General features: G+C 39.0%; 1 long non-coding RNA gene across 1 annotated transcript in view; it reads left to right on the top strand.

Moving 5' to 3' along the window:
* The window catches only part of LOC306799400, a 30059-nt gene extending 16128 nt beyond the window's left edge, over positions 1-13931 (top strand). The window contains exons 2-3 of the long non-coding RNA XR_013773593.1: positions 9359-9522; positions 13329-13931. This is a non-coding gene — a long non-coding RNA (uncharacterized lncRNA). The remainder of the gene's footprint in view (positions 1-9358; positions 9523-13328) is intronic.
* Positions 13932-14145: the final 214 nt, after the last annotated feature.

The raw sequence follows: 14145 nt of genomic DNA, 5'->3' as shown, positions 1-14145 counted from the left end.
GAAGAGCACACAAGAGTAAGAGGGCATGTACTAAGTGATCCTGATCCTTCATACATCCCCCAGACTTCAGGTACCCTCACATGAGGCACTGCTGGAGCTGGCACATGAACATTCTTACTTTGGAGAGTCTGGTTGCTGCTCTCCAGAAATTAATTAATATATTTCACCTCCCCACCATTCTGGCACCTCAGTTTCCACCATACAAAAATTTGAGCCACTACATGAAAATCAGCCATTAGCTTCTTTTTTGCTGCTTGGCTGTTAGCTGCCTGAAGTCCTCAAATTCTGCAAAAGTTGAAGGGAGGAAAACAACCATTCACACTTTATCTTCCCCAGACAACTTTGTAAGTCTATATCACATCTGACCTTGATTATTTTTTCACAAGTTACAGACGGACATTAGATTGGAAGATCAAATGATTAGTCAGGCTTTCTATATCTCATTTTCCCCAGTTATAGAAAGGGGTTTCTGATATTAGGCACATTTCTAAAATTTTATTGCCCCCTCCACCCCAATGTCCAGGAAAACTCAACAAGTAAGAATGGTTTGAGCTCTTCCTGATATTTTAGTAAACTTCCTGATATTGCAATGCTAATGGAGACTACAGGATCCTCAGTTGCACTGAATAGTGAACACAGTGTTGTACAGCAAATGCTGCTGTTAACTCAGCTGTCATACAAGAAACTTGATAGATATGTTAGGGAGAAATAAACACCTGACTGAAAAAAAATGTTCCTGTTTTGCTCTTCACTAAAATTCCGTGGAAAGCTGCACAGAAATCACTCATTTACTTTTCTCAGCTTGTGTATCTGCAAAGCAGAAGGCACGAATGATCAGAATCACCTGTGTTAGACATGAACATATCAGCCATGTGCAACAAAGGAATGAAAGTGGCCTCTGATGAGCTAACTGAGTTAATCACTGGGAATGTGATCCTGCCTTCTTGAATCAGAGGCAAAATTCCTAGTTAAATTCCCATGACAATTTATGAATCTTAATAGGTAAAACATCTTTAAAAGAGGGGTGTGGTTGTAGCTTTTTGAACGTCATCTTTTGAATTCCCTGTAGACTTTAGCAAAACTATTTTGATTTCTGAAATTCCACTTCCAGACAAGAACCTTCTCCAGTATGCTACCAGACTGCCTAGCCAGGCTAAAACTTCTGCCTGTCCAGACCAGATATGAAACAAAATCATTTGTTTTATAATGTAATGGGCACTAGCCTCTGAAAAAAAAAAATAATAAAATTAAAAGGTATTTTGCTTTCACCTTTCAATAAACTTCTGTCTAATATGACTTGTTTGCTACATTCCTTTAAAGTCATAAAAGTACACCAAATGGCCCTGCCCCTGTATTTCAGTGATATTTTAGCTGGCTGCAATTATTAGAAAATGACATGATTACCTATTCAAGGCTGAAGCATGTCCAGCAACAAAGGAAATCCCTGCCCAAAGCAGTAGGAATGTACCTGACTTGTGCCAGAGGACAGGATCATCAAACTTACTTATGTTTCCCTCTGCTGAGGTCAGGATGTCCAAGAAACAGGTGAGGTCACAGCAGCCCTGGATTTCCTCATGTCTGAAAGCAGCCATTTCAGGACCTCTGCCTCATTTCAAATTCCCTTGCAAAATTTGGGATTATTTCTGTCTAATTTATTTATTCCTCAGTTTGATATCTAGGCATACCACTCTAAATGTTTTGTTTAGGCATTAAATATGGGTCTGCATGTCCTTGCTCTGAAAATGAAAAAATTATTGTGAGCAATTGTATTGTAGATGTCTCATTGAGATACTTGAAGAACAGCAGTCCAAGACCTTGGTCTTTATTCTTGAATGCAAGGAGAATAAAGGAGTTGTGCATGGAATGCTGCAAGAAGTGCAGCACTGCCATTCACGGTTTTCTCTTTGCTCACAGCAGCATCCCTGCACTCCCAGGGCAGCATTTGGCAGGAAAGGGAGGATCCTGCAGGGCCATGGCTGTCTATGCAGGAGGGAGGGAAGCATTGCCAAGGGGCACACACGAGCTCCCTGACATGCTGAGGTTGCTCCCCAGCCACATCCCACCGGGATGTGCTCTGGAGGGAAAGCTGACAGCACCTCTGCTTTGAAGTTTCCTCCTGGCATTTGAGGATTTAACCCTTAAGGAGTTTGGGGTTATAGTCATGGGGATGAGAATCCTAGACTGCTTCCCAGGACTCAATTAAATACGCCACACAATAAAAGTGCCTGCATGAGCCACATTTGGGCTTGGCACAGTGCATGGGACTAGAGTCTAATTAGGCCTTTATTGCTAACAACATCTGCTTATAACACTGTCTGCATTTCACAAGGGCTGTTTTGCAAGCTCTCTCTGGGTTAACTAACACAGGGATGCCTAAACCACAAAATAGAGCCTGATGCAGGAATCATCAAAGCAGCACTGGCCATAAACTGAATTTATGCATGAACATTCAAAAACCAGAGTGCTGTGATTCAGTTATGCCTGCTGATGTTAACAGGTCATCAAGTCTAATAATCAGAGAAGTTTTTGGGTCAGGCTGAAGGCACCAGTACCATGGCCAAGGACAGTACTCTTGCCAACCTTGTGGTCAGATGAACTAATTAGTTTCTGAACTTCCACAGGGAATAACAAAATTTGGACCTTAGGTCACTTGGCATTGCCTGAGTTCTAAGAGAAGATGACTTAAAACCATTCAAAAAGATTTAAAAGTAAGACAGGAGAACACATTATCTCACAATACTCTCAAGGGCCAAGTAGGCATGAACAAATTGGGAATTTTCTTTCAGGGCAAATATTTCCTAAGCAGTTGCTCACCTCAGATAAGTTTTGTTTTCTCAATATCACAAAAATTTACAGGTTTCAGTTGCACAAAGCAAAATATTCTTAAAGGCTTATTTGTGTCCCTCCAAATAATTTAACTCTACTGAAAGCAGCAGATATACTAGTGCATGCTTGACAGTCAGATTCCCACTCAGCTTGAACAGGTTTTGTCTTCTTACTGATAACTGGAAGACTGGTAGTATTTGCCAAATGCAACTTGAACTTAGGTGATTGCTATTGAAACTGAGTAAGAATAGAGACAGTCAGTTAGAGTAAGATAAAGTTTCATGATGCTTCAAAAAGAAACAGATGCCTATTTTCAGTTATTTGTTTCTGAAATATTATTTGATGGCAAAAGAATAAAGACAGTTTTCAAGGTGATAAAAACTTTGTTAATGCTTTAACAAAAAATTTTGCTTCATGTCATAAGATGGTTGTGATTTATTGATGGAAGCAGCTAAAAGTTGTTGTCCAGATCCTGTCAATCAATGTAACTACACTGAACTTACTCTAGCCCCAAGTATTTATTAGTCTTGAGATCATCTACATGCCAAATCTCATAAATACTGAAAATAAGGACTAAATATTTGTTAGGGGAATCAATTTATTTATTTGGAACACTGTCTTTCTGGTAATGCTTTCTTAGCTGTTGTGAAACTACATGTCTTGAACAGCCTTATTGTACACAGACTGGACTATGATTTTTTTTTTTTTTTTTTTTTTTTAATGCATGGCACAAATCTTTTTGATCAACTTTACTTCTAAAACACAAAACAACAAAGGTGAGGGTGAGGTCATATAGTTAGTGTGTTTCAAAAAAATTTCAAACATTTCTATTAGGTCTTTATTTGTTATTCATGTACTAAAGCATACTAAAGCAGTATAGACTTACACAAATATGACCACTCCCTGGAGACCAACTTATTCCTGGATTCTTTTAATCTATTGTACTCTTAATCTTCAAGCAGCATAAAGATCATGAGGAATGTGCTTTACTTTCATGTGCTTATAATTTTCTCCATGTGAATACAAACATTGTAGTTACATGGATATTTCACAGTGTAAAACACTTTTTATAGACTAATAAATAAGACAGGAAGGTGACAATGAAAATATGGGTAAGTTAGCTGAAACTATATATTATAAACTGATCTGTTAAACAAATATTGGCCAGTTTGCAAGCCTTACATGAGTTTTCTGAATAGTGAAGGCTTTCCTAAATATTTAGAGATGTGGGAGAGTTAAAAGTAAAAAGCATTAACTTTTCATTTATAATGATCTGCCTCGTTTTGCAATAAAAATCCAATGCAACACAACAAAACAACTTTTTTTCTTTGGACTCAAGACCTCAGATTTATTAAACAAGATTTCATGAAAGACTAGTTTTAACTACACTGGAATCCTTGCCAGTCAGAGATGGGTACCTGGATCACTTTGGGTATCAAAGTGCAGGAGCTTTTAATTGGTACTGTAAGAGGTGACCACCTTCTGCTGTATGTGATACATTTTCTCATAAAGGCACCCAAGGAACAAATTTATGTATGCAATAGATAAATAAATGTGTGCTTGTTTTGGGAAAAGAAAGGTTAATGTCTGGGCTGCTGTCAGAGGAGAAACTGGATCTTAGCAAGCATTTTTTGTTTCAAAGGAAGTCCATCCCACAGTTTGGAAATTGAATATCAGAATGACTCTTCTTGTCTAAATTGACAAAGGCTAAAGTCCTGTCTCTAGGGAAAATGATAAATTGTAGCTGTTCCCTTAATTTCATAAGGGTTTTGGTTTTTAGGGGGGTGGGTTGGAATTTCTTTAACTTATTTGCTGAATTCATCAGTCATTCTCTTGGATTTGAAATTAGCCAGAATCATACTTTTAAAGGTCTTGAGGAATTTAATTTTAAATCAGAAAGTTTAATTTTTATTGTATTGATGTTTTAACATATTATTCTGACTTTGCTTCATAGTGTTTCTCTCCAGCATTTCAACAAATGGGTTTGACTACTACAACATTACTGAGCTCTTGTTACTGAGTTCCTTCCTCAACCAGTATTGTTGCTGAGTTGACTGTCACTGGGAAAATTTACACCATAATTATACCAAATATTTAACTATGGGAAACCCAAAATTTATGTTTAGAAATCCTTTTTGAAGTTTAGCTACATAGTTAATTCAGTCTAATATCACTGATCTCTGTTTTATAAAGCGTTAGAAAGACTGCCTCAGAATTTGTAGACCAGGGAGCCAAAATTTTCTTATACATATATTTTGCACAGACTGAGTAGAAGCTTATCTTTGAAGTACCTTTAAAAGCATCAAAAAGCAGATGTGAGCTGTGGGGCAGAAAACCAGGGTGGGTACACAGTATCTGGATGAGCAGGCTCTTTGAATGTATCTCTTACTAGTTATAAATCCACCTTCTAATTGATGACTTTTGCCTCTGCTACACCATGGCAGCAGTCAAACCAAGCAATGCAAGGAGAGGCAAACATGAGGAGTATAGGGGAAAGGAAATCAGAGATTGTATCTGTTGATTTTTGTCTAAATATGGAAATTCTTATACAATAGACCATCAAATGTAATTTCCTATGTCTTAGAGGACAAGCTGTACATTTTTTAAAATAGTTCAAAAGGCTTACAAACTTGAGCTCAGGGTGTGGAAGTGGGAGCAGGGGGCCAGAGGAGCTGAAAAAAATTTAAATAAAGAAAAAAAAATGATTACAGGATATCCCCCTCACAAGCCTTTGTAAGAAATCCCTCAGTTTGAGATTTCTGTGTGTCAGTACCAGGCAGTCTGCTCTCTTGACAGGACTGGGCCCACTGCAGATTGATGGCAGGGATGTCTTTGTGCAAGGACAGCTGAGAGATCCCTTGCCAGCTTCCACGTACAAGAGAACCCTACAGAAGCAGAGCTGCAGCATCTTCCTTGTGCCATTCTGCATCATGATCTGCAAAAAGGAGCCAGTAACATCACAATAATGCTCCACCCTTTGTTGCTCTTTTTCTTCTCTGCTTGAAACTCCAGATGTGCCTCCACCTGCCCCATCCCCACCTTGCCCCTGCCTCACAGAGCAGTGAGCTCAGTTTCTCACTGAGGGCACAGCCCTGACCCTTGGTATTTTTTTTGACCAGGAGTGAATACAGCTAGTTCTGCTTAACTCCTTTGGATATCTCATTTCCAAACACTTTGGTCAAATGAATTCAGAAAGCTGCCGGGTTCTGTCTCATGATTGCAAAACCTTGAAGAAACCACTGGGCAGTTTCAGGTTCTTTGCTAGGTCAAAGAAGAAATAAGATTTCCAAAGAGCTAGGACAACCTTTCTCCCAGTATTTGAAGAGTTGTGTTTCTTTCTTGTCTGGTAATACTTGCTGAATATGTGGTAATAAGACTTGTGCAGGAATTCTTGCCTAATGTCATTGGGACATTACAGTACTGAGAAAATCAATGCAAATTTGCAGCTATTAAGCAAAGTGTTGACAGTAGCAAGCATATGGATTCCTTCAGAAAACAGTCTTGGGAGGTTTGACTGTGTCACATGCATCCCAGTGCTCAGCTTTGGAAATGTGTTTCTCTCAAACAACTTTTTTGGGTAAAACCGAGATCCCTGAATGAGACACAAACTGAGAGGTGACACTTTTTATGCTGTCACATCCTTTCCAGTAGTGATCAAAGCTGACAGCTTGAATGATAAACAGGAGTGATGTCCTGTTTCCTTTCAGAGCTCAGCCTCATACAGCTTCAGAGGGCTGAAACAAACCACAGAAAATCACATTTATAGGTGGAACACAATGATTTTGGTTGACCTGAAAAGGAATTCTGAGACTGAAATGTCACCTAATTTTTTCACCTTTATCATCCAGTTTAATAAAGAACAAAGCTTTCCCTGCAAATTCTGCTTCCTTATGCCCACACAGCATGATAGCTATGGAAACATTCTCACCATTCAGCGGACCTGTTCTTGTGAAATAATTATTTTGGACAGGGGACCAGTAGGCCGCACAAATATTTCCTATTCATTATGGTAAGTGAAGCTGCCTGTTTTGATTTTAAATTTTCAAAGCTGTCTAAAGGGGCAGAAAGCTGGGAAACAGAAGATGATCGAGTATTATTTTAATTTCTAATAAACTAATTTTTTCTCTTTATAGTAAGGCAGGATTGTGGAAATGCAGATGTAGATAGATAAAAACCAAGCTTAGATGTCTTTTCCTATGGCCAGCTGCCCTCAGGAACAAGAACTTACCTGGATTTGAACAGACCATTTCTCTGCCCTCAGCAGCCTTGTTTTGATTTGCAAAAGGTGCAAATTCAACACTTCATACAGAGGAAAAGGAAATAAGGAGCGAGATTTCCCTACTGGCAGCCTTTTCTAGGTCAGTGTAACTTCAAAGGTACAGCACAAGCACTCTGAAGGTGGCTGGGAAGTTTTTCTCAGGCAGGAGGAAGCTCTGAGTAAAACTGATGCACAGTGAGATTAGTATACTTGAATTTGGCAGCAATGGTGCAGCATACCTGCAGGTAAGGAGAAAAAGGTATCAAAGCAGGAACACTGGAATGTGGGGAGGAATGTGATTTCCACCCCTGGAGTTTATTGGAGTGACTTCACAGCACATAGTAGTTTAAAGGAAAGAACTGAGCAAGTGCCTGATGATGCACTTTAATGCACCAGATAATCTCAAGCCAGAGTGCCAGTGGTGTCACCAGTTATTCTGGTAATGGCCTGCTCTGGCTCTTCAAGGCACAATGAAACCACTTTCACTCTTGGCTTGCAGTGATACTGTAGATCAGTAGGAATATTTTAGATAAGTAGGAATAGTAATGAGCACTTAGCCCATCTCTTCCTGTGAAATCTTCCATGTTATGTTCTTAAGAATCTCTGAGAAGGTGTCTACACTTCTAAGTTCCCATCTCATTGAGAATAACGGGATCACACAATTTTACAGCTAGAAGAGAAAACATTTTTCATAAGAAATTATTTAGCACAAGCGTTTTAGAATTATAACCTCATCCTGTAATGTGGAACAAGATATTGTTGGAAGCAGCTCAGTTATACTGGATGGATGATTTGCCTTGGAAAAAAACATGAAAAAGCAAAGCAATGAAGCAAAAAGATGAATCAATTTTACCTGAAAGCAAATTCAATCCTCTAAAAGAAAACTTGAAAAAATTCCTTTTTACAATACTGCCTTTCAAACTCATTTGTAAATAAAATTTTTTGACCTGTTCAACATTCACTTATTATTTATAGATGAACAACTCATAGATATAGTTGCATTTGGGCATTGAATAACTCCTGGAGGTAAGTAAACTATTATTGTAAGAGTATTTCTGCAGACTGGATGTTGGACTTCATTGAATTCTTGTTCACTAGAGAGCACAACTGGTTAGCTTGGGAAATATATAAACATGGATTTCAAGAGAATAGTAGAACCAATAGTCACATTCTCCAAAAAGGCATAAAAGAAAGAGAAAACACAAGGGTGGAGATTAAGAAGCAAACAGGACATGAGGCAGGGAGTGGAAGAACCACTGAGTAGCTGAGGTGAGCTCGAAGGAGAGCAGCCTGTGGGACTTTTTTATCTTGGTAATGATGGGAGAGCTGACTGTGACATGCCTGAAGCGCTGATTCACTGGTGTCACCTTTGAAAAGTAAGGGTGATGGTCAGCAGCAAAGTTGCAGAAGATCCAGCTTGATGTGCCCTGCCCAGCAGGAAGCATGGAGACAGATTCTTCTAGCTGAGAATAAAATCACTTGAAAAAATCTATTGTTGAAAATGTCAAGGTCTTCAGTTCTTACTGAAATCTTCTTTGAACTTCTGTGCAAGAAAAAATTCTGGAGGTTAAATACAGAAGACAAATTATTTCTTTTGAGGTATTGCACAAGATCAAGAGCAAACCTAAAAAAAAGTCTGTTGTTACCTAGGAAATTAATAGCTCCATGTTTTAATTTATCATGAAGACAAAGAATACAATCGTGGTGTATTATATCATTTCCTTTTGAACAAAGTTTCATCTGTCTTGTTTGTGTCCAAAGCAGCAATGCCTTCAGCAAGGCTGTCAAAGCCCCGAAACTATTCCATTCAGCAGACACTTCTACCAGCAAACTGTGATATTTCCTTCTCAGAGATCCATTGGTGTAAGCCTTCTCACATGCCCTACAAATGTGAAATTTAAATCACCTCTCCTCAATGAACAGATCAGATGGCAACAAGGCAGACATGCTTGCAAAGATCTAATATGTACTAATAAGAGAGGAAGTCATCAGGAAACGGATAGTTCCTCAAGCTAATGAATGTGTCCCAACAAAAATGTGTCTATTATATTCACTATTCTTTCATGGGAGCATTTTTAGAACATTTATTCTGAGCAGTTCAGCAATATTTGGAAAAACATGCGATGTATTTGTTCATTTTTCTCCCAGGCTTTCACTTAACAATGGGCGGTATGAAGGTTTTCCTGAGTTCAACATTTGCTTTCCAGATCTGCACGATTCTGATGGCTTGGAAATGTGACATAATCTTAATGATTTCCCCTTATTCTCCATTAGGCCATTCCACTGCTCAGGAGCATTGTGCTGCATTGATAATCACCTTGAGAAGATTTTAGTGAAAGGCTGGTGGGTGTGGTGGTATGAAACGTGGAAAGATGCAGTGCTCCTCAAAATGAGAACATAGCAAGGATTAAATACTCCTATCTTGCAGCAAGAGAGTGGTAAGAATCTTGGTAGGTGTGCTGGCTAGCAAAGGACCAGGACTGGGTGGACATGCCTGGGAAACACATCAGGAACTGATCACTTTTTGGCACCAATGTGAATATATGAAATACAAGATCCCTTTAAAAAAAACAAAAAAAACAAAACAAAACAAAAAAAAAAAAACAAAAAAAACAAAAAACAGAAAACAAAAACAAATAAACAACAACAAAAAGAAAAATTCCAGGCCATCCATTATCAGACAGGCAAACAGTGATGAACATTCACAATAACAAATAAACAATAAAACACACCAACAAAAACCACCCAAAACAAACAAAAAACCAGAAATACATATGTTGAAAAAAATAATAGGTCGCATACCCTTTTATCAGTTTCATTTGAGGGTCTTCAAAGCCTGGTTACTTAGGAGTAGCATGATTTAGTTACCTTCTTTTGGGATATGTGTCAAAGGGCTGTCCAAGACTGAGCTGTCTGCTTCAAGTTCTTGGCTTCTGCTTGGTTCCACTTTGATTTGTTTGTCAGATTGGATTTAGGCTGCTTTTCATCAGTGATGCATTTGGACAGGCCATTTAAGTACCACTGCCCAGTACCCTCAGAGAGGTCACATCCTGTTAGAGCTCAGTTCACCTTTGTTCTTTCCCCAGTGGAATTACTTTGCCCTAACTTTGTTATTCGTGGTGGAAATTATCTAGGTATAATCTAGCCATTTGTGTACTCACTATACCAGACAAAGAAAACTAAAAATCACTAGGTAACAACAGACTGCATTTGTAAATACTTGCTTATCCCAGCTTGCTGCTGGGATCCTTGTCCATCCCACAGAGGAATCCTCAGTGGCTGTGTTGGACTCTTCTGTAGTTAAATGAAATACATTTCCACCTTGAACATAATTTTGATCCACCCTCCTACATCACAGTTGCTGCACAAAGCTGCTTATTAAAGACCTGTTAAAACACCCAGTCTTCTTTGCTGATGAAACAAAACACAAAAGGTCATCTGGTATTTGCTTTAAATAGGTCAGGGATCAGAAGAGATAGGATAAAATACAATCATCAACTTATAGCAGGATTCACATGCCCAGTCTGTTATTTCCAAGTGCATTGCAAAAGTCTAGCATTTTCATAATCAAGGCACTGATTACTAAAATCAATTACAAAGGTTAAGTCTATGACAACTCTTGTTGGTAGTGGATCTCAATTCATACTATTTTCTTTGCTGTTACAGTAATAAGATGTAATTATTAACTAAACCCTATTACTATTGAACTCTATTTTCAGATTTCTTATCAACTATAGCAATGCTAAACTCAGAAATTAAGACTCCTTTTTGTTAAAAAAATACAGCAACTATATCCGACTCCATCCCTTTTCCTGCAATAAAACCCTGCCATACTGCAACAGCATTTTGCAAAGTAGTAAAATGTCATTGTTATTATTGTGTTTTAGTAGGGACCTCCTCCTTGATGTCAGCCTTTCAGAGGTGCATCCATTTGCCCTTTGACTCATGATGAGATACTCAGTGCAAAAATTTGTCTTTGGTGCCAGCTAATGGGCCAAGGCAAAAGCAGGAGGAACATAACATAGTTGGAACTATTTTACATAAGCAAAAATAATTTCTGAGCTTTATCTTGTTTTTTGTCTTGTAAGAGAGAAAGTTTTGCCTGGTCAGTATTTGGGCAACAATCTCTGTACTCCACAGGGAACACCCAAGGAGGCAGTAGTTGCTTTATATGATAGGCAAAATTTAAGCAAATTAACTCATTTAATATTTCTGCCACAAACTGAGGCTATTTGCTTGCATGATAGCTTGATGAGGAGATCATACCATTCATAACTGTATCTCCAGAGAACTTAATTTATTTGTTTTACAGCTGATGGCTCAATGGCTCCAAATTATTGCACAAGTGTGGCTACAGACTGCATATCTGGAGCAGCTTCACATACTCCAAGAAGTGATAGAAGTGCTGAGAGAGATGAATGCCTTCTGCTTTCCCATCAGGAGTGGTGGGGCACTGCCCCAGCCTGACTGAGGCTCATTAACCACACCACAGTCAAAGCTCAGCATTGCTCCCAGCACAGAGTGACAAATTAGGTTTGTGGTCATGGCAAAGAATGTTTTAGACTGTTTCTCCTGTAAGATTACAGCAGCCCCTAATCTTTAAACTAGTCCATATGAACACACATGCAGCTCCTAGTGTCTTTTCCAATTGATTAAAGGATCAGCACATGGTGGGGCTGAGTTTTCTGTTGTGATCAAAGAAATTGGTCTCTGAAGAAGTAAAAGATACAAACCAACAAGAAAAAAAAATCAATCTAAATTGATATTACACAATAAAAGCAGTAAAATGACTTTTATGTTTAAGAAAGGCCATTATTATAATAACCTCATTTTCTAGGCTCTATTCTGTTACTTGAGAGTCCTTTGTTCCTATACATTAAAAGCATGCTTAGCTACAGAAGAGGATCAAGGAGGCAGGTCTGACTTGTTAACAGGCAGAGGAAACAGGCTGCCACCTTTTGCTCTTTCTTTGCTTCACTGCCATATTCAGTGCTATGTTCAGATAAAGTTGTCAAAGTAGTTCTTCATGCAGGATGTCCAAAAGGACATCTCATTCTGGAGGGGCTTTTTGAAATCAACCAAGACAACTAAAAACATTATAATAAATGTGCACTTACTGATTTCCTCTCCTGAAACAAACACATCTTTTTGTTGGTTTTTTTTTTTAATAAAAAGGAACATGACACATCTCCTTCAGAAACAATTCTACATTCCCTTATAAGTAATTTTCTTAAACTGCTAGTGGTAGTCTTTTTTTTGCCAAAAGGGAGGCAGTCCACACTCCTCCCTCCCCAAATGTTCCCTCAGGAACACCTTGTACTTTCCCTTAACTGTTCACTACGTCCACTGGAGTCCAGCTGCAAAAAATGGCTCAACTTTACATCTGGATTTCCAATCAGTCACAAATTCATGGCTGTTTTCCCAGACAGAGAGCAATTAAACGAAACCTGTGAAACCCATTACCAAAACCTCTGGAAACATCAGCTCACCCAAACAAAACTGTTCTCAGTGTTTCTCAACCTAAGCTTTCAGGATTAAAATGAGATTTCACAAACACCTAGAGAGATCACTCCCAAATTCATCTGCTGATTCTTTTCTTCTCTAGTTCACTAGAGTCATGTTCCATTTTTAAAATTTTGCTTAGTATGCATTTTACTTCCACTATCCTGCAGACAAGTGTGCTAGTGGATTTGTACTGATCTGCAGGAAAAGCCACATTCAAGTTCCTTCTGAAATGAAGAAAAAGAAGAAACTTCTTCTTCTCTAGAAATAGAAGGTGGCATCTGCATAATGCCATGTTCCAGTTCTGTCCCTAAAACCATCTCTGGAGGGCTACTGTCAAGGTTTTGAAATCCTAAGTAATCTCAGAATTGTTGCTCAACTAGCTGCAAAATGGTTTACTGAATGTTTCCAAGACAAGAGTTTCTTATTTTCCTTATACACTGTGACCTAGCTGACAGTATCTTTTTTTGCATCAGGGCTTCCACCCTGTAAGCCTGCAGCCACAACTGGTGTTTAGATAAATGAGCTTAGACAGCGTTTCATTTTCTTGAGCACCATCAGTTTCAGCATTACTAAAATGCACCTTTTGCAAGTTGTGCTCAAAGAGTATTTTTACGGGGCTTGACATAGCACTTTTCTTAAATTTCTAACTCTCTCAAGCCAAAAAGCAGCTAATTTCTGATCTAACTTGCATAACATTTATTATCTATCACTTGTGCTGTAACTTTGCCTCTGTCTTCAGTGTGGGTGACAGACCAAAGAGGTCTCCAAGTCCTGACCTGAAAGACCATGACTGCAAAAATGATCAGCTCTCAGCTGATCCCGAAATTGTGTGAGATCTGCTGCTCCAGCTGGATCCCTAAAAATCTATGAAGCCTGATTCATCCAAGATGAATCCTTGGATTCATCCAAGAATTGTTGAAGAGCTGAATGGTGGCATCTAAAAACCCTCTCTCAATGATTTTTGTGCTGTCTTAGGAATCCAGAGCGTTCCAGTTGACTGGAAGCTTTCAGGAAGCAGATTTGAAAGAAGGACAAAAGGAGGACACTGAAACCTACAGGTGTCTCAGTTGCCCTTTGGTGTCTGGTAAAGTTATGAGGAGAGAGCTCACTGCCATCTACAATTTCCTTGTGAGGTGTAAAGGAGGGGCACTGATCTCTTCTGTATGGTGACCAGTGACAGTACCCAAGGCAATGGCCAGAAGTTGTATCAGGAGAGGTTTAGATTGGGTATTAGAAAAAGGTTTTTCACCCAGAGGGTGTTTGGGCACTGGAACAGGCTCCCCAGGGAAGTGGTCACAGCATCAGCCTGACAGAGTTCAAGAAATGTTTGGACAATGCTCTCAGGCACATGGTGTGACTCTTGGGGATGGTTCTGTGCAGGGCCATGAGCTGGAATCAATCATCCTTGGGGGCCCCTTCCAGCTGGGGATATTCTGTGATTCTGTGATTCAACATCAAGCCCATAAATTCTGCTGTAATTGAAGTGGTGGCACCAGTGAATTAAGAACTGTATAAAAACTTACCCTCTATTTATAGCACTGCAACCAGATTCCTGG

Source organism: Erithacus rubecula (genome assembly GCF_903797595.1).
Source record: "Erithacus rubecula genome assembly, chromosome: 3".
Classification (NCBI taxonomy): Eukaryota; Metazoa; Chordata; class Aves; order Passeriformes; family Muscicapidae; genus Erithacus; species Erithacus rubecula.
This window is presented reverse-complemented; position numbering and strand designations above follow the sequence as displayed.